Genomic DNA, 25,504 nt, shown 5'->3' with positions numbered 1-25,504 from the left:
GAGCTTGATGCGGTGCTTGAACCCACGAGCTGTGAGATCACGACCTGAACTGAAGTCAGACACTCAACCGACTAAACCACCGAGGCGCCCCTATTTGCACATTTTTTTAAGCTTATTTATTTTGAGAGAGGGGGAGAGAGCGCAAGCCGGAGAGGTGCAGAGAGGGGGACAGAGGATCCGAAGCGGCCTCTGTGCTGACAGCACAGGGCCCGACGTGGGGCTCGAACTCATGAACTGTGAGATCATGACCTGAGCCGAAGTCAGACACTTAACCCACTGAGCCATCCAGGCGCCCCTATTTGTACATTTTTTAATTGGGTTATTTATATTTTTATTGTTGAGTTGTAAGAATTCTCTATTTTGGATGTTAGACCTTTATCATATATATGATTTACAAATAATTTCTTTGCATGCTTTGTAGTTTTTGGTTAAAAACAGGACATTTTGAATACTAAAATGTGGCACCTTTAGAAATAACATTCTTTCCCCTCCAGGGTTTGTTGGTCCTGCTTATTTTTGTAGGATTGTTTGTATAGTGTCTTTTCTGAACTAATTCTGTAGTTTGTATTCTTTGCACGTGTAGCCATTAGTTTAGTAGTCAGCTAATGATATTACAGAGATTTCCTTAAAACACCTGCAACCAAAAATTCTTAGTCTTTGCTGAGGTGCTGTTTGTACATGTTGGGACATGCCTTCAACACTCAGACAGTTTATGGTTATGCCTTAGCTTTTACTTCCTGCTTCTGCAGACCCTTAAGATCAGCCAGAAGGGACAGCTTAGGAACTTCCCAGGTCTTTCTTGAGCATGTGTACAACACTGGGCATGCGTGGGACCTTTAGATTTCCAGGAATACTTTGGAGCTTTTCAACACCCTTATGGACATCTCTTTCTCTGACCCTTTCCTCCTTAGCTCTTTGGTTAGTCTGCTGTTTGCTCTGTTATCTGTCTCTTGGACAGCAGTGACTAAAACATTTGCCTGTTAAAGTTTTGGACAAAGTAGGGTAGTTTCTTTAGTACTAACTAGGCTTCTTTTGAGTCCAGCAAAATAAAGACAAACCTTTTGAGCCAGTCTTTCAGGAAGCAACCAGACAGGTCAAGACAAATAATTACAACACATTGAAAGTGAAGTCTGTTCTGGTTCTTCATTAACCAACAATGCAAACTGTTATTTTCAAAGGTACTGCTGATCTGGGGATTGGGATAAGTTAAAATAACACAAAACTCTGTTCTTACTGAGATTCAGCCTTTTTTCTTACATGTACACTCCTTGGGTTGTTGCATACCTTTAGTTAATTTCCAAAGTTCAAAAATAATTTGTTTTGCCAGCTTTTTGGTTATGTTTATGGAGAGATGGGATTTTTAAATTCCTTATTCACCATAGGCTCTGATCTTGCCTCTGAGCACACTTGTGATCTGAGGTGGTTTTTTTTCAACGATTATTTATTTTTGAGAGAGAGAGAGAGAGAGAGAGAGAGCAAGCTGGGAAGGGGCAGAGAGAGAGGGAGACATAGAGTCCAAAGCAGGCTCCAGGCTCTGAGCTGTCAGCACAGAGCCTGACACGGGGCTCAAACTCACCGTGAGATCATGACTGAGCCACCCAGGCACCCCTGATCTCAGGTTTTTGAAAGGACCCTATCCTGGCTCCCTAATTTTGAAATACTCCAATTATACTAAAAATGTGCTTTCTCAATTTCTAATTTTTATTTTGCAGAAGAGTGACTACAACTACTAGTTTGGCTATGTCTTCTCCTAATCATTAAATAAATTTTTTTAATGTTTATTTATTTTTGAGAGAGAGGAACAGAGTGCAAGCAGGGGAGGGGCAAAGAGAGAGGGAAACACAGAAGCTGAAGCAGGCAGCTCTCTGTCAGCACAGAGCCCAATGTGGGGCTTGAACTCAAAAACTGTGAGATCATGACCTGAGCCAAAGTTGGATGCTTCACTGACTGAGCCACCCAGGCGCCCCTTCTCCTAATCATTTTTATGTACTACTTATTTTTTAATACTAAAGCCACTGGTGATGATATATTAAGACAGTGAATTCAGGTGATTATTGTCTTTGTCTTGTATTATAGAAAGGTGACTTGAGATAGCGACTTAGATTCCATCCATTTCATTTGAATTTCTCTCTTCAATATAAACTGAATTATTTTTAGTTTTAGGTTTATAGGATGTGTAATTAACTTTTAAAGATCCTAGAGAATACAGACAAAAAACCAGAAACAGTGATAATGACCCAACATACTGTAGAGGAAATTTGGCAAAGAAAAGCAAAATCGTATAAGATTAGTTATAATCTAGCAATACTGGTGTTTGTTAGCTATGACTTTAGAATGAATATAAACTGAAATAGCAAGAACCGTAAAATCATCTTTACTTTTAGTTTAAAGAAACATTTACCCCTTTAGTCGGTTCAACAAATATTTATTTTTTGGGTTAATCTCCCTTCTAAAAGCTTATACAGCCTAGTGGGTTAGAAGACCGTCAACACAGTAAGCAAAATTTAAGCTCTATAGTAGAACTATCAGCAGTGTGCTATGGATTATAGGGAAGCAAGAGAATTTATCTACTTAAAGAATATTGGGATTTCTGAAGAAGTCTCAAATAAACATCCCTCTTATCCTTGCCAAAGTTCTAAACAAATGGAGAAAACAGGATTGGCAGATAGAGCCCAAAATATCACTTCTATTGTTAATAGAGACCAGGTTAGAGGACACAGCTTTCAGTGTGTGAATCAAATTTTCCTTTTATTTTTTTAGGTTTATTTATTTTGAGAAAGAGAGCAAGAGAGAGCGAGCGTGAAGGGCGGGGGGGGGGGGGGGGGGCGGAGAATATCCCAAGCAGGCTCCACACTGTCAGCACAGAGCCCGATGTGGGGGCTCGAACCCACGAACTGTGAGATGATGACTTGGGCCAAAATCAAGAGTAGGACGCTCACTGACTGAGCCACCTGGCTCCCCTCAGATTTTGCCTTTTAACTTAAGTTCTTTAAGTAGGCCCTCTTGGGTTCTAAGTAGTGCTGTACTGGATTGAGCCTTCCTACACAGAGGAGAGTCTGACCCTAAAGCAGTTGAGAATGTTTACTCCAGACCTTAAAAAAAGTAGAAACACAGAGATGAACCAAGTTTACTCTCCATTCTTCTAAGATTAACTAGTGAGGTAGATTCAGATAAATTACTCCATCTCTATCAGTAAAGAAGTATAGAGAAGCCAGGAGTGCATTTAAAAAAGTTCTTCCTCATGAAAACCTGAAGTAGGAAAGAGAAATTTCTATGGAACAGAGACGATCAGAGAAGGTTTCATGAAGGATGTGAATAGAGCAGAGCATTAAAAATGGATAGATTTCTAGGTAGAAGATAAAAAACCAGAGAGATGAGAAAATACAGGCTCTATTTGAAAACAAGTAGTAGTCTAATTTAACCGAGCATTTGAATTCTTGATTTCAATTGTGTTATCCTTTGGGAGTTAATTATCAAACATAAACATTTAGCACTTGAACAGTAGTTGGCTCATTTTCAAGGTTACTTGGAAGATTATAAAAATCACCTCTTTCTGGTTTTAAGACAGCAAAGTAAAATTATTTCCAGGCTCTTTTGAAAATCACATTAAAAACAGGAACATAAACTCTATGTTTTAAACTCTGAGACATCTGTAATCCTACTTGTATGGAAAGAGAAAAAGCAGAAAAGAGATAGTGACCTAGCAGAGGAGAGGAAGGTCAAACCCAAGTATCTACAGAGGAGAATAGTGGCAAGAGGCAGATCATGATTTGTCTGCAGAACACCTGCCTCAAAAACTCAGAGCATGGAAGTACCGTATACCACAGATGGAGGCTGAGAACAAGGGGGTTGTCTGCAAGTCTGTAATGAGAAATTGATCCCTCTCTGCTCCCTTCCCTCCTCCCAGTGCTTATCCCCTTCTCCCTGAGCAGTTGGGAAACTAGGCAAGGCAAATTAGACTACTTCTTTGCCTTGCAGAAGTCAGGAGATTGTTCTTTGAAGGAACTGAATTTGAGAAGTTCAGGACCTAGGACACCAAACCCAGAGGAGGATCGAACTAATCTGCAGCACTGAATATTGGAAGTTCCCAATCTCTTTCCCTCACCTAGTTCCAGAATTCTGTGAAATAGGTAAAGAGTTAGAGAATCTTCCTCCTATTAAAAGAATGGCCCCAAAGAAAAGATAGCTGAATTTAATAATTTTGCTTACGTTATCAACAGGCTCATGCCTATCAGTGTTGATTAAAAAAAAAAAATCTATAAGCATGTTTTTGTTCTTTGTGGTTGATGTCAAACAACCTCATAAAGTCATTCACGACCAAACTATTCCTAGAACTGTTCCATAGAGGGGCGCCTGGGTGGTCCACACTGACTGAGTGGAGCCTGCTGGGATTCCCTCCCTCCCTCCCTCCCTCCCTCCCCCCCCCTCTCCCCCCCTCCCCCACTTGCGCTATCTCTGTCTTTCTCAAAATAAATAAATAAACTTAAAAAGAAATTTCTTAAGGGGCGCCTGGGTGGCTCAGTCAGTTAAGTGTCCGACTTAGGCTCAGGTCATGATCTCATTGTGAGTTTGAGCCCTGCATCGGGCTCCGTGCTGACATCTCAGAGCCTGGAGCCTGCTTTGGATTCTGTGTCTTCCTCTTTCTCTGCCCCTCCCCCGCTTGCACTCTATCTCTCTCTCAAAAATAAAATATAAAAAAAAAAAGAAATGTCTTTAAAAAATATGAAGGATATCCCAACATTTAACAATGGAATGCATGTAGATTTGTGGAAAATCTCATCCTCATTTTCTTCATTTTGCCTTGGAATCACCACTGGTTTGGGGAGATAGGATCAAGTATACTGCCAAAGAACAGAGTCATCAAGCTTATGATCTAGGTTAAGTCCTACTTTGATCATACATATAGTAATGATACTGGCCTGTCATTGATTTTAATTTAGATTCTTCATTTATGCTTAAGAAAAATAACCATAAATATAAGCCTATATTTTAGTACATTCTGTAATCCTCAGGTAAATTACATTTCTTTATTTCTGTTGGTTCTCTTTTTGTTTCTTTTTTTTTAATTTCCAGCTTTATTGAGATAAAGTTGACATGTAAATGTGTAAGTTTCAGGCATACAGTGTGATGATTTGGTATATGTATATTTTGCAGAATGATTACAACAATAAGGTTAGTTAACACATCCATCACCTCACAGAGTTAATTTTTGTGTGTGGTGAAAACATTTAAGATCTACTCTCTTAACAACTTTCAAGTATACAGTACAGTAATGTTAACTATATAACATGCTATACATTAGATTTACAGAACTTACTCATCTTGTAAGGAAATTTGTAACCCTTGATCACCTTTACCAATTTCCCCCACCCTTCAAGACCCTGGCAACCACCACATATAAGTAGGTTATACAGTATTTATCTTTCTCTGACTCATTTTACTTAGCATGCTCATCCATGTTGTTAAAAAGGCAGGATTTCCTTTTTATGGCTGAATAATATTCCTGTGTGTGTGTGCGTGTGTGTGCGCGCACACGCACCCAGAAGTAGGATTAAAGATTATAGGGTAGTTTTATTTTCAAGTTTTCGAGGAACCTCCATACTGTTTTCCATAGTGGCTGTACCAGTTTACATTTCCACCAAGAGTACACAAGGATTTCCTTTTTTTCACACCCTCACCAGCACTTACTGTCTCATGTCTTTCTAATAATAGCCATTGAAACAAGTATGAGAGATATCTCATTGTGGTTTAGATTTGCATTTTCTTGATCATTAGTGATGTTGAACACCTTTTAATGTACCTGCTGGCCATTTATATATCTTCTTTGGAAAAATGTCTATTCGGGTCCTTTGCCCATTTTTTATTTGGGTTACTTGGCTTTTGGCTATTGTTGTATGAGTATATATTTGGGATATTAGCCCTTTTATCAGATAGATGGTTTGCAAAAATTTTTCCCATTCTGTAGTTTGCTTTTTCATTTTGCTGATCATTTCCTTTGCCATATAGAAGCTATTTTTTATTTAAAAAAATTTTTTTATTAAGTAAGCTCTATGCCAGCCCAAGGTAGGACTTGAACTCATGACCCTGAGATCAAGAGTCACATGATCTACCGACTGAACTAGTCAGATGCCCTTGGAAGCTTTTTAGTTTGATGTAGTCCCACTTGTTAATTTTTACCTTCCTTGCTTGTACTTCTGGTGTCATATCAAAAAAATCATTGCTAAGATCCAATGTCAAGGAGTATTTTCACTATATTTTCTTCTAGGAATTTCACAGTTTTGGGTGTTAGGTTTATTTCAGTCTTTAGTCCATTTTGAGTTAATTTTTCTCACGGGTGTAAGATACATGTCCAGCTTCATTCTTTTGCATATGAACATCCAGTTTTCCCAGCACCATTTATTGAAGAGACTATCTTTTCCCCAAGTATTTTTGGGTCCCTTTTCAAATATTAGTTGACCATATATCCGTGGGTTTATTTCTGGGGTCTTGATCTGTTCTGTTGGTGTATGTGTCTGTTTTTATGCCAATAGCATGCTGTTTTGATTACTGTAACTTTGTAATGCAGTTTCAAATCAGGAAGTGTGATGACTCCAGCTTTGTTCTTTCTCAAGATTGCTTTGGCTGTTTGGGGTCTTTTATAGTCCCATATGAATTTTAGGATTATTTTTTTCTAGTTCTGTGAGAGAATGCCATTGCAATTTTGACAGGGATTGCACTGAATCTATAGAACACTTTGGGTAGTATGGACATTTTAATATGATTAATTCTTACAATACATGAACAGGGGACATCTTTCTATCTGTGGCTTCAGTTTTTTTCATCAATGTCTTATAGTTTTTAGTGTACAGATAGATCTTTTACCTCCTTGATTAAATTTATTGCTAAATATTATTTTTGATGTTGTAAATGGGGTTGTTTTCTTTATTTTTCAGGTAGTTTGTTGTCAGTGTATAGAAATGCAATTGAGGAACCTGGGTGGCTCAGTCAGTTAAGCATTCAACTCTTGGTTTTGGCTCGGGTCATGATCTCATGGTTTGTGAGATCCAGCCCCAAGTCTCTCCCTCTCTTTCTGCCCCTCCCCTACTCATCCTCATGTGTGCTCTCTCTCTCTCCAAATAACTGAACTTATTTAAAAAATGCAGTTGATTTTTGTATATTGATTTTGTAACCTGCAACTTCAGTGAATTTATTTATTTAGTTCTAATAGTTTTGTGGTGGAATTTTTAAGATTTTCTATATATAGGATCATGTCATCTGCAAGCAGACACTTACTTCTTCCTTCTGATTTGTATGCCTTTTATTTCTTTTTCTTGCTTAATTGCTCTGGTTAGGACTTCTAATACTGTGCTGAATAGGAGTGATGAGAATGGTCACCCTTGTCTTGTTTTTATTTTATTATTTCTTAAAGTTTTATGTATTATTTATTTCAAGAGAGAACAAATGGGGGGGAGGGGGATAGAGAATCCGAAGCAGGCTCTGTGCTGACAACAGATGTGGGACTTGAACCCACAAACTGTGAGGTGATAACCTGAGCCAAAGTCAGACGCTTAACTGACAGTCACCCAGGCACCCCTTGTTTTTTATTTTAGAGGAAAAGCTTTCAGTTGTTCACTGTTGAGTGTGATGTTAGCTCTGGGCTTGCCATATATGGCCTTTATTATGTTGAAGTATATTTCTTCTATATCCAATTTGTCGACAGTTTTTATAATGAAAGGATGTTAAATTTTATCAAATATTTTTTCTGTATTTGTTGAGATTGATATTTTTTTAAAATTTTTTTAATGTTTATTTTATTTATTTTTGAGAGACAGAGAGAGATAGCATGAGCAGGAGAGAGCAGAGAGAGAGAGAGAGGGAGACCCAGAATATGAAGCAGGCTCTAGGCTCCAAGCTGTCAGCACAGAGCCCGATGCGGGGCTTGAACTCATGAGCCGTGAGATTGTGACCTGAGCCGAAGTCGGATGCTCAACCGACTGAGCCACCCAGGCGCCCCATGAGATTGATATTTTTATCTTTAATTAATGTGGCATATTAGTGTGGTATCTCACACTGACTGATGGTGTGCTGAACTATCATTGCATCCCAGGGATAAATCCCACTTGATCATTGTGTATGATTCTTTTAATGTGCTATTGAACTCGGTTTGCTATTATTTATTATTTATGAGAATTTTTGTATCTAGATTCATCAGGGATATTGGCCTATAGTTTTCTTTTCTGGCTTTGATAACCAGGTAGTACTGACTTCATGAGATGGTTTGGGTGATTCTTTTTTCTTCTTCAATTTGTTGGGAAGAGTTTGAAAAGGATTGGCATTGATTCTTCTTTAAATGCTTCCTGGAAATCATCTGGTCTTGGGCTTTTATTTTGGTGGAGGTTTTTAGATACTCATTCAGTCTCCTTAGTAGTTACTAGTATGTTCAGATTTTCTACTTTTTCATGATTTAGTCATGGAAGTGTTAAAAAAAATAAACTGACGCACATTAAAATTTTGAATAATTTATTTGAGCAAACATTGCTTCAAATCGCACAGTGCCAACCCAGATGATGTTTTAGGTGTGCTCCACCCATAGGACCAGGGGAAAGGTTTTTATAGATAAGATGCAGAAGGAAATTAAAGAAATTATTTGGCTATCTCTTAAATGGTTGCCTTATTTGAGATTGTTCTTATGTTTGATTTTTTTTTTTTTTTTTCCCCAGATTCCAGTGCATTGACTCTGGCTTCAGGTTTGCATACAGAGGCTACAGAGGTTTTGGTTTCCATACCAAGGCATTAGAGCCACCTCAGTCTAATGGCCTTCTTGTTTAATTACTTTAACAGTAGGTTGTCATGTTTCTAGGAATTTATCCATTTCTTTTAGGTATTCTAGTTTGTCAGGGTATAATTGTTCATAGTGGTCTCTTGTGGTCCTTTGTATTCCTTTGGTATCGTTTGTAATGTTTCCTCTTTCATTTATAATTTTATTTATTTGAGTCCTCTTTTTTCCCTGTGGTTAGTCTAGGTTTGTCAGTTTTGTTTATCCTTTCAAAGAACCAGCTCTTAGTTTTGTTTATCTTTTCTATTTTTTTTTTTTTTTTTTTTTTAAGTTGCTTGCAAGCAGGGGAGGGGCAGAGAGAGAGACAGAATCCTTAATCCCATGCAGGGCTCGAACTCACAAACTGAGATCATGACCTGAGCTGAAAAGAGTCGGATGCTTAACTGACTAAGCCACCCAGACACCCTTACTGGTTTGTTTTATTTCATGCATTTCTGCTCTAATCTTTATTACTTCCCTCTACTAACTTTGGGCTTAGTTTTTTCTTTTTCTGGTTTCTTCAGGTATAATCTTTGCTTGCTTATTTGAGATCTTTTTTTTGAGATGTTTATTTTTTTGAGAGAGAGCAAGCTGGGGAGGGGCAGAGAGAGAGGGAAAGAGAGAATCCCAAGCAAGTTCCACAGTCAGCACAGAGCCCGATGTGGGGCTTGAACTCACGAACTGTGAGATCATGACCTGAGCTGAAACCAAGAGTTGGATGTTTAACCAACTGAGCCACCCAGGCACCCCTTTTTTTAAATATAGGTAGTTATGATTATAAGCTTTCATCTTAGAACTGTTTTTACTATGTTCTGTACTTTTGTTATGTTGTGTTTCCATTTCTGTTTGTATCAAAATATTTTTTGACTTCCTTTTTGATCTCTTCTTTGATCCATTGGTTGTTCAGTAGTATGTTGTTTAATTTGCATGCATTTGTGAAATTTCCAGTTTTCCTGCTGTGACTGATTTGTAGTTTCATTCTTGTTACATTATGTTTTATAATGAATAAGTGTTGTGATCTTTGCCCACAATTCCTGGCTCACAACTCCCCAAGCCCTTGGAATTTCCTAAATGATAAGAGCAATGGAAACATCTTTTTTTATAATATTTGATTTTTTTTCTTCAGTTTAGAGCCATAAAGGTGAAATGGCATGTTGTTATTCATAACAAGCCCATTTCAACCACACCTGAGTTTATGTTAATAAGGTGACTTTTGGAAAGCCTCTAGTAAGCCTTTAAGGATGGAGGCTGGTTGCCAAAGAAACCAATCATGACTAGAGGGTTGGAACTTTCAATCCCATCCATCTATTCTCCCAGCCCCACCTATGAGGAGGAGAGAGGGACTGGGAGTTGAATCACTCACAGATGGCCAGTGATGTAATCAATCATGCCCACGTAATGAAGCTTCCATAAAAACTCAAAACTCATGAGGTTTAGAGAGCGTTGCACACCCCAGTTCTTAATGTGCTCGGGACCCTTTGGACCTCATCCTATATACCTCTTCATCTGGCTGTTCATCTGTGTCCTTTATAATAAACTGGCAAATGTAAGTTAATGTTTCTTTGGGTTCTGTGAGCCTTTCTAGCAAATTAATTGAGCCTAAAGAGGGGATCATGGGGACCACCAATTTATAGCCAGTTGGTCAGGAGCACAGGTAACAATCTAGGTCCGCAGTTGGCATCTGAAGTGGGGAGTCTTATAGGACTAAGCCCTTAACCTGTGGGATATGATGCTATCTCCTGATAGTGTCAGAATTGAGTTAAATTTGTAGGATACCCAGTTAGTGTTTACTAGGATTGGAGAATTGCTTGATAGTGTTGGAAAACACACATCAGAATACAATTGTGATCAAGGAAGATACTTGATATAACGTCCTTCTTAATTCAATTTGTTGAGATTTGTTTTGTGCTCTAACACGTTCTGTCCTGGATAATGTTTTGTATGCACTTGAGAAGAATGTGTATTCTGCTGTTAGATGGAATGTTCTGTATATGTCTCTAAGATCGATTTGGTCTATAGTGTTGTCAGATCTTCTGTTTCCTTATTGATTCCCTGCCTGGCAGTTCTTTCTGTTGGTGAGAGTAGGAATATTGCTGTTTATTGCTCCCTTTAGTTCTGTTACTGTTTGCTTTATATATTTAGGTGCCTAAAAATTTACAATTGTTATATCCTGTTAATGAATTGACCCCTTTATCATTGTATAATGACCTTCCTCATCTCTTGGTTTCTTTAATTCTACTGGTTCTTTTAGTGGTACAGAACTTAATTTCCTCTAGTTCAAGCTCCTTCTCAATGAGAGAATCTACTCTGTGACACATCCTTGAAATTGGGAAGGCGGGCTGGCCAGTAATGGAGAGACTCATAGCTTTGTAAATTTACTTAAGCTTTGTTTGTTTTAATACAAATTGCCTTCATTCTTCTAGGTTGGCTATCTGGAATAATCTAGAACTACTTGATTCCAAGGGACAGTTCTTCAAGATATTTGATAGCAACTGTAAATGTTCTTCCATTCAAGATTTTGAGTATTCATCTCATTTTTACCATTTTCCCTAAGACTTAGTTTTAGAGCCTCTCAGTATCCTGGGATCCATCTTCTAAATGATAATTAGTTTCCTTTCTCAAATGTGACATTAGAGTTATTGATAACCATTCAAAATAAAGAGTAGGGTGGTTTTCTAGCTTGATATAGTCCTTATGCTTCCCATTAGTGTCCTAAGATACAGTCTTTCTTTTAAAATTTTTCACAGTAAGTTACATAAATGACTCATAATAAACCGAAACTAAGTTTTTTGTGAAGCCAGGTTTCCTGTTTTGTATTTATGTAACTGGTAATTGCCTAATCTAAATGCAAGATTTTTTAACTTACCCCTATTTAATTTCCTCTTGACACTGCCCTTTAGAAATCATATTGAATCGTAATTCTAAGGTCTTATTTATCCTGATGGGTTTTTTGGTCTCCACAAGTTTAGTAAGTGTGCTTAATGATTTTATGCTAGACATCCAAAACTAGAATTTTTATCAAACGTGGTGGTTTGACTGAGTACATGTATTTCTTTTCCTCTTCAAATAGTACTCAAATTACAATAAAGGAATAAAAAGAGGCATAAGACCCCAGGGACAAAAATGAGTGGAAGAAGAAGGAACCACCACAGTTGAGAAATTTTATCTATTTTTTAGAAGATAGAAAATGGATAGAAGAGTGTTAAGTAATTTAGCCAAATGGAAGAAGTTATACCCGGGTTTTCTGCAGAGACAAGCAAGCGAGTTTACCCAGCACAACCTCCCCAGAGACTCAACATTGGTAGCAAAATGTCTCCAAAAAGACAAGGATGAGGCTTGAGATTAAAAGTAGGTAATGTTAAAAAAAAAAAAAAAAAAAAGTAGGTAATATTTTAAAGTTTTATATGAAGTGGTTGAATCATGCAAACTACTTCTTCCCCCTCTAGGAAACTGGGGATTTTTTTCTCCAAGAAAATGGAAGCTGAGGGTTCTGGACCCAGGAACATCAGATGCATGAAGAGGATAGGGATTTGGAGCCAAGGAATTAAATGAAAATCTGCATACAGACTGGTGGGTCTTCGAAATCACAATGAGCTTCCATTTAGCTTCTTAATGCCATTAATAGGAATGTGCAGCCAAAGAATAACCAGATTGTTAAGGAAAACCTCTAAAATGAGAGGCCAAACAAAAGAGACAAGGCAGAGAGCAAAGGGGAGAAAACTGGGGTGGACAGCAAAAAGGGTTTTAATCTCTATGATTGAATGTTGCATCTTCAAAAGAACAGGATGTTATTTTGAAAATCTTTCAACAAGAAATAACCTTTAAAAATAAAAAGTATTCTAATCGCCCCCACCCACAATAGTGGAAGGATTGTAGGTAAAATTGAAGCAATTTCCTAGGAATTAGAACAAAAAGATTAAATGAGGGAAATAGGAGAAAACTAATTTTTAAAATTAAAGATAGGAGGTTCAATATTAGACTAATAGAAATACAAATATGAGAGGACAGAGAAAATAGTAAGAAATGATACCCAAAAAATATCCAAAGCATTTTCCAAGTCATAGATTTGCAAATTGAAAAAGCTGAAAGAATAGTAAAAAGACAAAGACCAAGAGACTTGATTATGAAATTTCAGTAAACTGGGGATAGAGAGACTTTACTAAAAGCTTCTGGAAAGAGTATCTAGAGGTTACATTCAAAGGACCAATCAGAATGGCGTTACATATCCCAGTAGTAATATAGAAAGATAGAAATGCTGGGGTGCCTGGGTGGCTCAGTCGGTTAAGCGTCCGACTTCGGCTCAGGTCATGATCTTGCGGTCCGTGAGTTCAAGCCCCGTGTTGGGCTCTGTGCTGACCACTCAGAGCCTGGAGCCTGTTTCAGATTCTGTGTCTCCCTCTCTCTCTGACCCTCCCCCGTTCATGCTCTGTCTCTGTCTCAAAAATAAATAAACGTTAAAAAAAAAAAAAAAATTAAAAAAAAAAAGAAATGCATCAAGCTGTGTCTTCATGTCTTCAGTGGGAAAGATTTCCTACCTATAATTTTATTCCCAGCCAAATTATCAATCAAATGTGAGTCTAGAATAAAGATATTTTTAGACATACAAGTGACTCCAAAATTTCCGTTCTTTATCTTTAACATTTATTTATTTTGAGAGAACAAGAACATGCATGCATGGGGGAGGGGCAGAGAGAAAGGGGAGAGAGAATCCCAAGCAGGCTTCACACTGTTCAGACTCCTGAAATGTGAGATCATGACCTAAGCTGAAATCAAGAGTTGGACCCTTAACCAGCTGAGCCACCCAAAACTTCAGTTCTCATGAGCTTTTTTTGTTTACAAGTTGCCCTTATTACATAACAATGAAAAAGAAATCAGATTCAAGAAGCAGAATTCAAAGAGAAGAGCTAAGGAAGAGCCCAAGGTGACAACTTTGTAGCCAGTCCGAAGAATTCCCCAACAGAGTAAAAAAGAAGTAAGAGCAAAGGGTTTTGGGAAGGTACAGCTGCAGGAAAAAACAGTATCTGATGTGTTTGAGCTTATGGAAAATATTGATAGACATGTGACAAATGTTGGAGCTTTTGAGGAAAAGTTAAAAATATATAGAGGGATGCCTGGGTAGCTCGACTGTTGATTTCAGCGGAGGTATACATGATCTCACAGTTCGAAGGATCGAGCCCCACATTGGGTTCTGCGCTGACAGCATGGCATCTGCTTGGGATTCTGTCTTGCTCTCTCTCTGCCCCTCCCCTGCTCATGTTTGTTCTCTCTCTCTCTCAAAATAAATAAACATTAAAAATCTGTATATAGAGAAAGTAGAAACAAATGAGGTAGACGTTAATTTGTAGACAGAAGTACATTGCATTGTCTTTGTTCTACTTGGCCTAGCAATACTTGGACTAGTATCTCTCTATAATCATAGTCACACTGACTCTTCATTTAAACAAAGACTGTGATAAAATTACAGTGAATATGGAGGGGGAGGTAGAAGTTGAAGCTAAATACTTATATTCCGTGGCAGGATGTCAGTAGATAACATCTAAATTTGATAAATCAAGCATATTTAGAAAAAGACAAATACCAGAAGAACCTCCTAGAAGATTCTATAGGATGTACAGATAGGGAAGAGTTTGCTGTTTTTCCAGAGTCCATTTGTCTTGGTTGATTTTTTATATAAAAATTCAGTGGGGGCACCTGGGTGGCTCAGTTGGTTTAGCATCCGACTTCAGCTCAGGTCACGATCTCACAGTTTGTGAGTTTGAGCCCTGCATCAGGCTCTGTGCTGACAGCTCAGAACCTGGAGCCTGCTTCAGATTCTGTGTCTTCCTCTCTCTCTGCCCCTCCCCTGCTCGCTTGTTCTCTCTCTCTCTCTCTCTCTCTCTCTCTCTCTCTCAAAAATAAATAAACATTAAAAAAATATTTTTAATAAAAAATTTAAAAAGTTCAGTGAAATTGTATGGCATATTGTAGAGACCTCTTTTCAGATATTTATCAGTTAATCAATACCAGCCAGATAATCTAGCTATATCATTCATCCTTTGTTTAGCTGTCTTGTTCATAATAGGACCATTGTCTAGCTCATATCATGGCCTAAGAAGTCTAATACATTTCCTTGGTCTATTAACTTGGTATCCCTTTCCCTTAATGACTTTCTCGCAAAGTTATTTCTTCACTTCTTTAAAAAATCTTTGTTCTAATTTAACATTGTTTCTCTTGGTTCTTTTTAAATTTAAATATAATTTCTGGCATGCAGTTAGGATATCTAGGGTGCTGTGTACTTTATTTGTTTCTATGTTATCTAAAACAGGGGAATGCTTTTACCACAAATATATACCGTGGCTATGTTAAAATACTATTGCTTTGGAAATATTTCCATAACAGTGAGATGATTTAGAACGTGTGTTTGTCAGTGAATTGTAAAATTACTATCTGACATATGTCTTGGAAAATTCCACAGCTTCTGCCAGTTTTCAATTTCTGGCACATTGACTAGAATTTGTACATGAGGAAATCAAACTCTACTTTCCCTTGATTTACCAACCCCTGTGACATTTTGGAATATGAGATTAGAGGTTAAATACTTGCTAAACCTGAGTCAAATCCCATTATTGCCTGGCTGTATCTACTCTTAGTTCTCTAGTGTGTATATAGATGGGGTGGGGCTAAGGGAAGTGAAGGAGGAGGAGAGAGAAGCACAAGTAATTATATTGCTACTTTGAATTTTCCGTTCTTTCCTTTCGCGTCATGACCTGGAAAAAAGTTTTCAGTAGGGCATGGAAGATTTCCTGGATTTAGCAGCACCCAAAATGAGCTCCAGTCATACCCAGTAGTCCATCAAAAGTTCACGGAATCCTCAGGGCTCTAGAATGTTGCTGGGGATAGTTAAAACCGAGTAAGTGAAAGAAATAACCAACAGGAAACAGAATGAAAGTGTATACTTATTTTATACTGAGAGCAATGAATACTGGAGCAGTGATAGTGGATATAGATTTTGGTTAGTAAACAGGACAGAAGTCAGGATGAAAGAAAGCTCAGAATGTTGAGTCAGATGTTAAAAGGTGTCCAAAGCAGAAAGTTTGACCTATTAAGTAATGTGTCTGTTTTCTACATGTATCCCTTCCATGGCATTTTTAATCTAGGAATTTCTTTTCTTATGATAAATTTACTCATGAGATGGTAATGTATTGGCCATAGTTTTTTTTTTTTTTTTAATGAAATTGTATTTCTACTAGGAACAAGATGTTAGGCAGAGGAATTACAAACTTACTTTGTTTTAGGTTTATTTAGCCATACAAAAATGTTTTTCCTCTTAGATTCTGGCAAGAAAATCAGCCAATCGGAAAAACATCTGGTGTTAGTTGAATGAAGGAATGTCATAATCAGTAAAAAGTACTTATAGGAAAAAAATAGTAAAAAGCTTATGTAGCTTTAACTCTTGGTTTCTTTATGAAAATTATTTTATTTTTTAATAAAAATCTTTAATGTTTATTTTTAAGAAAGAGAGAGTACGAGCAGGAGAGGGGCAGAAAGAGAGGGAGACACAGAATCGGAAGCAGGCTCCAGGCTCCAAGCTGTCAGCACAGAGCCCCACCTGGGGCTGGAACTCGCGAACCGTGAGATCATGACCTGAGCCACAGTTGGACACCCAACCAACTGAGCCACCCAGGTGCCCGTATTTTTAAAATTTTTAAAAATCTATTTTTGAGAGAGAGAGAGAGAGACAGCATGAGTGGGGGAGGGGCAGAGAGAGAGAGAGAGAGAGAGAGAGAGGGAGAGAGAATCTGAAGCAGGCTCCAGGCTCTGAGCTATCAGCACAGAGCCTGATGTGGGGCTCAAAGTCACAAATCACAAGATCATGACCTGAGCTGAAGTCAGACACTTAACCGGCTGAGCCACTTAGGCGCCCCGGAAAATTATTTTAAGGAGAGGAAGAGCTCTTTATTATTTTATTTTAATTAATTATTTTTAAGTAATCTCTACACCCAACATAAGGCTCAAACTCATGACCCTGAGATTAAGAGTCACATGCTCTACTGACTGAGCCAACCGGGCATCCTAAAATTTTATTCTTTTTTTATTTTAAACATGAAAGAGCCTTGTTTTCTATTTATTTTTTCAAGTTTATTTATTAATTTTGAGAGAGACAGAGCACACGTGTGCAGGGTAGGGACAGAGGGAGAGAAAGAGGGAGAGAGAGAATCCCAAGCACGTTCTGCATGCCAGTGTAGAGCCCAGTGTGGGGCTCGATCTCACAAATGGTGAGATCATGACCTGAGCCAAGATCAAGAGTCGGACACTTAACTTTTTTTTTTTTTTTTTTTTTTTTTTTTTAGTCGGACACTTAACTGATTGAGCCACCCAGGTGCCCCCTGAAATTTCATTCTTACTCTCTTACTGAAATTTTCCTCCAACCAAAATATTTGACCCATGTTGGACTACCCTTTTATGTCTCAAGTTTTACTCAAGTTCAAGAGTCATAAGCTTTAAACAAAGAGCCTATGGAGCGCTTGGGTGGCTCAGTCAGTTAAGCGGCTGACTTCGGCTCAGGTCACGATCTCGCGGTCCGTGAGTTCGAGCCCCGCATCGGGCTCTGTGCTGACAGCTGAGAGCCTGGAGCCTGTTTCCGATTCTGTGTCTCCCTCTCTCTGACCCTCCCCCGTTCATGCTCTGTCTCTCTCTGTCTCAAAAATAAATAAACGTAAAAAAAAAATAATAAAAATTAAAAAAAAAATAAACATAGAGCCTGTTTTTAATCGTTTTTGGTGTTAACAACCACTAAAACTTAGTGGCTTAAAACATTTAATTACGCCTGGCAGGACTTGTGTTGGTCACTGGAAAAGTCATTCATGAAGCTGCAGTTATCTAGTGACTTGACTGGGACTTGAGTCGTCTAAGATAGCTTCTTAACAGTCTGACACCTGGGTATCACTGTCAGCTGGTACTCTTTTCCACATGGTCTGTCATCATTCAGAAAGCCTGGACGTTTTCTTACATGGTGGCATGAATGTTTCAAGAAGGTAAAGCTTCAGTGTCTTTTAAGGCTTAGCTTTGGAAGTAACAGTGTTACTTCCACCACATTGTTTTGGTTAGATCAGGTCACCCTGTCAACTCAGATACAGAGAGTGGGAAAACAGACTGTACCTTTTGAAGGGAGGTGCAGTAAAATCCCATTACAAAAGGGCATTGCCACAAGGAAATAAGATTTATTGAAAGCTGTTATTATGAGTTTCTACTATGGTCTCCCTCTGGCTCCAGTATATCACGTGCAAAATATCCCCTCCCAGTCCTCATGTGCAGTTCCTCTTGATCCAGAGACCTAGGAACTAAAAAGAAAATTTATCTGCCCCATATACACAATATACACTGTTGTCACAGGAATAGAATAGTGGCTATAGACATTCCCCTAAAAAGGGGGAGATAACACATAGCACATGGCACATAGCAGTTGTTGGTTCATATCAGTTCTGAAATCTAGCTGGGCACATATTGTCAGGGTCATCTACTCCAAGAGCAGGAAATGTGCCTTGACTGGGAAATGTGACTAGGGAACTTCATGAGAATGGTTCCCTAATCCATTGTTCTCTGTGGTTCTTGGTACCACATTCTGGACTCTTAATGCTGCTTTCTAAGAAGTCTCTCCTTCTACATAAGAAATGTCTTATGAAGCTGAATAGCTTTCTCAGCATACTTCCTTCCTATAGAAAATTGGAATCCCACAGGCCTCTTTTCATTTTGAATAGTCTCTGTCCCTTTTAATCCAGCTGGTACATCTTCCTTTAAAATTTGTAGGATTTTCAGGGTCGCCTGGGTGGCTCAGTCAGTTGAGAACCCAACTTCAGCTCAGGTCATGATCTCACGGTTTGTGGGCTCGAGCCCTGCCTCAGGCTCTGTGCTGACACCTCAAAGCCTGGAGCCTGCTTCAGATTCTGTGTCTCCCTCTTTCTCTGCTCCTCCCCCTCTCACGCTCTGTCTCTCCTTCCTTCAAAAATAAATAAACATTAAAAAAATTTTTAATTTCTAGGATTTTCTATGAATCTGATTTGTGTTCTACTATGTCCCCCAAAGCTACAACATTAGAACTCATTTTTTAAGACAGGCCTTTCTCTACTTTGGTTGTGTCAGGCTGTTGTAGCTTAATTCCCTTAAGCTTCTTAGAGGACTTTTTGTCTAGTTGAGAGAGTCAAGTAGTCACGGCTTTAAGATTTTCTGAAGTTTGGGGCACCTGGGTGGCTCAGTCGGTTAAGTGTCTTGGTTTCAGCTCAGGTCATGATCTCATGGTTTTGTGAGTTCGAGCCCTGCATTGGGCTCTGCACTGACAGCATGGACCCTGCTTGGGATTCTGTCTGTCTGTCTGTCTGTCTGTCTGTCTCTCTCTCTCTCTGCCCCTCCCCCACTCGCACTGTCCCAGCCTCTCTCAAATAAGGTAAAAAAAAAATAATATTTTTATAAAATTTTCTGAGGTTTTTAAAAGGAGCTTGTAGTCCCATCTTTGATCTGATATTTATCCTGTGGGTAGTTCTTATTTTGAGAATCTTAGGGCTTGAGAGACAGATAAAGAATAGTTTTATTTTCCAGTGTGCCAAGTTCTAGGCCCGCTATATTTCTTCTACTGATTTTTTTTTTTTTGCAAGCTCTACAGTTCCCTCTTTAGTGTATTTCTTACCATCCTTTATCATATGCAGGTAAAAGATGAATTACCACTTTGAAAGCAGCTGATATAAACATGTTTAATGACTAAAGGAAATCAGATTTAAATAATTTAAGAGGAATATGATGACAGTGGCTTAAATAGAGAATGTCAATAAAGAGATATAAATTATATTAAAAAAAAAAGAATCAAATGGAAATTCTGAAGTTGAAAAGTAGAACAACTGAAAAGGTTACCAAAGGAGGAACTCAAAAAATCAAATTGGAGGTCACACACAGAGAGAGAGAATCCATGAACTTGAAGACAGAACAATAGAAATTATCCAATTTGAAGAAAAGAATGAAACAAAATGAGCAGAACTCAAATCTGTGAGACATCAGCTGTGCCAACAATACATACAGTAAAGTCTCAGATCGAGGTGGGAGAAAGAGAAAAAAATATTTGAAGAAATAATAGCTGAAATTTTCCATATTTGATGAAAACCATATATCTATGCATACAAAAATATGAGTGAGTAGGATTAACACAAAGCGGTCTACACCTGGGTACGTTCTTATTGAACTGTTTAAATCCAAATACAAAGAAAAAATATGGAAAGCAAGACACAAAGACTTCATGATATATAAGGGAACAGCAATATGATTGACAGCTGACTCTTTCACCAGAAACAACAGAAGCCAGAAAGCACTTGGATAACCATTAAAGTGTAGAAAGTAAAATTTTCCAATTAAGAATTGTAGATTCACAAATCAAGAAAATGAAGAAAACAACCTAAAGAATGGGAGAAATTATTTGTAAATCATATATCTGATAAGGGTCTTATATCCAGAATATTAAAAAAAAAAACTTACAAATCAGTTAAAACAAAACAGCCCAGTTTTACTCAAGGACTTGAGTAGACATTTCCTCAAAGAGATATACAATGGGCCAACAAACACATGAAAATTTGCTCAACATCATTTGTCATTAGGGGCAGGCAAAGCAAAACCATAACAAAATACCACGTTCTATCCACTAGGATGGGTATAATTAAAAGTAGAAAAAAATAGGAAAATAAGTATTGGCTAGAATGTGGAGAAATTTGTTGTTTTTTTTTTTAAGTAAACTCTGCCCAACGGACTCGAACTCATGACCTCGAGATCAAGAGTTGCATGCTCTCACTGACTAGCCAGCCAGGTGCCCCTGATGTGGAGAAATTTAAAACTTTTTACCTTGTCGGTGGCAATGTAAATTGGTGCAGTTACTGTGAAAAACAGTTTGGCAGTTCCTTTACAATCTAGAAATTCAACTCCTAGGTGGATACCAAAGTAGATGAAAGCAAATATTCATAAAAGTACTTGTGCACACATAATGTTCACAGCAGCAGTATTAACAAAGGCCAAAAGGTTGAAACAATCTAACTGCATTGACAGGTGAATGAATAAGCAACATTTGGTATATCCATACAATGGAATATTGCTCAGCCATAAAATGGAATGGATCACTGAGATATAGTACTATATGGATAAACATCAAAAATGTTATAAAAATGAAATAAGCCAGATATAAAAGATCACATACTGAATGATTCCATTTATGTGAAATATCTAGAATAGGGAAATCTGGGGGCACCTTGGTGGCTCAGTTGGATAAGCTTCCGACTTCAGGTCATGATCTCACAGTTCGTGAGTTTGAGCTCTGCATCAGGCTCTGTGCTGACAGCTCAGAGCCTGGAGTCTGCTTCAGATTCTGTGTTTCCCTTTCTCTCTGCCCCTCCCCTGCTCATGCTCTGCCTCTATCTCAAAAATAAACACTTAAAAAAAATAGAGTAAGGAAATCTATAGTGATAGAATAGTAGTTGGCTAGGTCCTGGGAGTGGGAGGATATGGGGTGGTAGGTCTTAGGAGTGATTACTTAATGAAGACTGGGTGTTCTGGGGGAATGAAAACTTTGAAATTAGACATGGCAGTTGCACAGCATTGTAAACGCTAAATGCCATTGAATTGTGTAATCTATGTGAATTTCCTTTCAAAAATAATTTAAGTGAATTCTATATCCAGCAGAGCTATTATTGAAAAATACAGGCAAAGTAAAGACATTCTCAGAATAGCAAACACAGAGAATTTGTTGTTAACAGACATGAAACACTGCTTTACATGAAATACTAAAGGAAGTCCTTCAAGCTGAAAAGATATGATTCCAGATGGTAACTTGAAGGAAGAGCACTGTAAAAGTTAATTACAGGAATAAATATAGAAGATTATAAGTAGTTTTTTCTCTTATATTAGTTCAACTGAATTAAAAGACCGTTGTGTAAGACAATAATTATAAAACTGTGTTATTGGGATTTTAAGATAAGTATGTAACATATGATAATAGCAAAAAGGAGGAGGGATGAAATGGATTTCTGTTGGAACAAAGTTCCTATATTTTGCCAGAATTAAATAAGTAATAATCTAAAATTGTGATAAGATACTTTTTCTAAACAACAAAAAAATTATGATGATACTGTAGAAAATACCTACTTAAAAGAAAACAGTAAAAGAGAAACAGAAGAACAAAAGACATGAGACATATAGAAAACAAATAGCAAAATGAGAGACATATCCAACTAAATCAAATAATTACATTAAATGTGAATGAGTTACATACTTAAAAGGCATAGATTGTCAGACTGGATTTAAAAAAAAAAAGATTGAACTTTATGCTGTGTAGAAGAGGCACACTTTAGATTCAAAGCCACAGATAGGTTGAACATAAATGAATAGAAGATGTACTACATACTAGCCTTAAACAATCCTAGAATGAACCCCCAGTTTGGGGGTGCCTGGGTGGCTTAGTTGGTTGAGCGTCCGACTTCGGCTCAGGTCATGATCTCACAGTTCGTGAGTTTAAGCCCCACGTCAGGCTCTGTGCTGACAGCTCAGAGCCTGGAGCCTGCTTCAGATTCTGTGTCTCGCTCTCTCTCTGCCCCTTCCCTGCTCATGCTCTGTCTCTCAAAAATGAATAAACATAAAAAAAATACAATTTGATTCACATTAGCATCAAGAAGCGTAAAATACTTGGCAATAAATGTAACAAAAGACTTAATACACTGAAAATTATAATTAAGTAGGCTGCAAACCAGCATGGGGCTTGAACTCATGACCCTGACATCAGGAGTTCCATGCTCTACCAACTGAGCCAGCCAGGTGTGCTAACACTGAAAATTATAAAACATTGCCAAGAAAAACTAAAGAAGATGTAAAAAAAAAAAAAAAAACATTCCAAGTTCACGGTTTAGAAGACTCAGTATTGGGGCGCCTGGGTGGCTCAGTCGGTTAAGCGTCCGGCTTCGACTCAGGTCACGATCTTGCGGTCCTTGAGTTCGAGCCCCGCGTTGGGCTCTGGGCTGATGGCTCGGAGCCTGGATCCTGCTTCCAATTCTGTGTCTCCCTCTCTCTCTGCCCCTCCCCCGTTCATGCTCTGTCTCTCTCTGTCTCAAAAATAAACATTTTAAAAAATTAAAAAAAAAAAAAAAAAAGACTCAGTATTGTTAAGATGGCAGTTTTCTCCAAATTGATCCATAGAATCAGTGTAGCCTCTATCAAAATCCCAGCAGGCTTTTTTGCAGAAATTGGCAAGCTGGTTCTAAAATTTTTATGGAAATGCAAAATGAAGAACACAATAAGAGGAGTTACACTTCTGATTTCAAAGTGATATAAAGCTATGTTAAGCCAGTGAGTTATTGCATAAAGATAGACCTATAGATTAATGTAACAGTATAGAGAATCCAAAAATAAACGCTTACATTTGTGGTCAGTTGATTTTCAATAAAGGCAATTTAGTGGGAAAAGAATAGTGTTTTAAACAAATGGTATTGAAACAATTGGATATCTGCATGGTAAAAGATACACAACTGCACCTCCAACTGTATGCCAGAAATAAGTCAAAATGGATCATACACTTAAATGTAAGAACTAAAATTATAAAACTTCTAGAAAAAAACATGGCAGATAATATTTATGACCTTTGGTTAGGCAGAGTTCATATACAGTTTTCCCCTGCCATCTGAAAGTAGAGTGTTCCTGTGAAATCTTTTGTAAACTGAAATGGTGCAAAGTGAAGAAGCAATTATTATTAATCTATATGGGAAATTTATTGAGTGTTCCTAGACCCTTCCCCCCAAAAAAAATCTCTTCAGCTTTTCTGATGCCTTAGGATACATCTTGCTAATAGATGCACAAAATAAATCTAGATAGAGCACAGAGGCTCACAGACACAGGTCAAAGTTGTAGCACCTTGACACTGAGATGCTGACTGTAGTTCTTGGGGAAGGAGCTTGGCAGCACCACTCTCACTGCTCTAGGCGCACACTATCTATGTAACGGCTCACTGTAAAACAAACGCTGAACACTCTTCACTTTTTGACTTTTTTCATAAAAGCGAAGATCCTCTTCAGTTATCTTGGTTATCAGTTAAGAGATGATATCAGTTTATTAGTTAAAAACAGCTACAAATGTAGATCTTTCATAAAAGCAAAGTCACATAACAGACTTTCAAAAAGTAGGGAATCCTTATATGTGACATCAAAAAAAGCATGATCCATTAAAAAAAGGTAAATTGGACTTTATCAAAATTAGAAACATTTGTCCTTCAGAAGATACCATCAAGAAATAGAAAACACAACCCACAGAATGGGAGAAAATATTTGCAGACCATAAAGTCGGTAAAGGGTCTGTATATATATATATATATATATAGGCCCATTATATATACAGAGTCCTTAAATATATAAAGAACACTTGGGGTGCCTGGCTGGCTCAATCTGAAGAGCATGTGACTCTTGATCTTGGGGTTGTGAGTTCAAGCCTAACGTTGGGTGTAGAGATTACTAAAATAAATAAATAAGCTTTAATAAATATATATATCAATCAAATGATTTGAATACATATTTCACCAAAGAAGTCATTTGGCTAACATGAAAAGATGCATTAGTATTTAGGGAAAAGCAAATTGAAACCTTGATATACCAACTGGCTAAAGCTTAAAAGATAGATAAGAACAAGTGATAGCAAAAATATGGACACACTGGAACCCTCATACATTACTGATGAGACAGTAAAATGGTCTAGCCACTTTGAAAAATAATTCATCGCTTTCTTTAAAAGTTTTTTTTTTTTTAATATAATTTATTGTCAAGCTGGCTAACATACAGTGTATACGAGTGTGCTCTTGGTTTTGGAGGGTAGATTCCCGTGATTCATCACTTACATACAACACCCTATATTCATCCCAGCAAGTGCCCTCCTCAATGCCCATCACCCATTTTTTTTTATTTTTTAATTTTTTTATTTAAAAAAAATTTTTTTTAACGTTTATTTATTTTTGAGACAGAGAGAGACAGAGCATGAAAAAGGGTCAGAGAGAGAGGGTGACACAGAATCTGAAACAGGCTCCAGGCTCTGAGCAGTCAGCACAGAGCCTGACGCGGGGCTCGAACTCACGGACCGCGAGATAACGACCTAAGCCGAAGTCGGACACTTAACTGACTGAGCCACTCAGGCGCCCCCATTTCTTTAAAAGTTTAAAGTAAACTGAGGCACTTGGCTGGCTCAGTTGGTGAGCATGTGACTCTTGATCTCGGGGTTGTGAGTGAGCCCCATGTTGGGTTTAGAGATTACTTTAAAAAAACTTGGGTTTTTTTTTGTTTTTTTTAGTTTATTTTTGAGAAAGAGAAAGAGAGCTTGAGTGGGGGAGGGGGGGAAATCTTAAGGGGCACCTGGGTGGCTCAGTTGAGCATTAGACTCTTGATTTTTGCTCAGATCATGATCCCAGGGTCTTGGGATGGAGCCCTGCATCAGACTCCGCACTGAGCGTGGAGCCTACTTGAGATTTTCTCTCTCCCCCCCACCCCCACCCTCCCTCCCTCTCTCTCCCTCCCTTTCTCTCTCTCTCTCTCTCTTTCCTCTCCCCTTCTGCCCCTCCCCTACTCGCTCATGCTCTCAAAAACAGGTCTTAAAAATTTTTTAAGTTTAAACTTGGGGCACTGCTGAGTAGCTCAGTCGGTTAAGCATCTGACTTTGGCTCAGGTCATGATCTCACAG

At 38.0% G+C, this 25,504-nt stretch overlaps 1 protein-coding gene across 3 annotated transcripts in view; it reads left to right on the top strand.

Moving 5' to 3' along the window:
• FBXL20 (F-box and leucine rich repeat protein 20) overlaps positions 1 to 25,504 on the top strand; it is a 100,197-nt gene that overhangs the window by 21,829 nt on the left and 52,864 nt on the right. The window contains exon 2 of one of the 3 annotated variants that reach the window (XM_078437197.2): positions 12,241 to 12,364. The exons of the other annotated variants lie outside the window; for them this stretch is intronic. The gene's annotated coding sequence lies outside the window, so the exon portion shown is untranslated. The remainder of the gene's footprint in view (positions 1 to 12,240; positions 12,365 to 25,504) is intronic. 3 annotated transcript variants of the gene reach the window in all.

The sequence above is a fragment of the Panthera onca genome, chromosome E1 (genome assembly GCF_046562875.1).
Source record: "Panthera onca isolate mPanOnc1 chromosome E1, mPanOnc1 haplotype 2, whole genome shotgun sequence".
NCBI lineage: Eukaryota > Metazoa > Chordata > Mammalia > Carnivora > Felidae > Panthera > Panthera onca.
The sequence above is the reverse complement of the archived record's forward strand: the minus strand, read 5'-3'. Positions and strand labels throughout refer to the sequence as shown.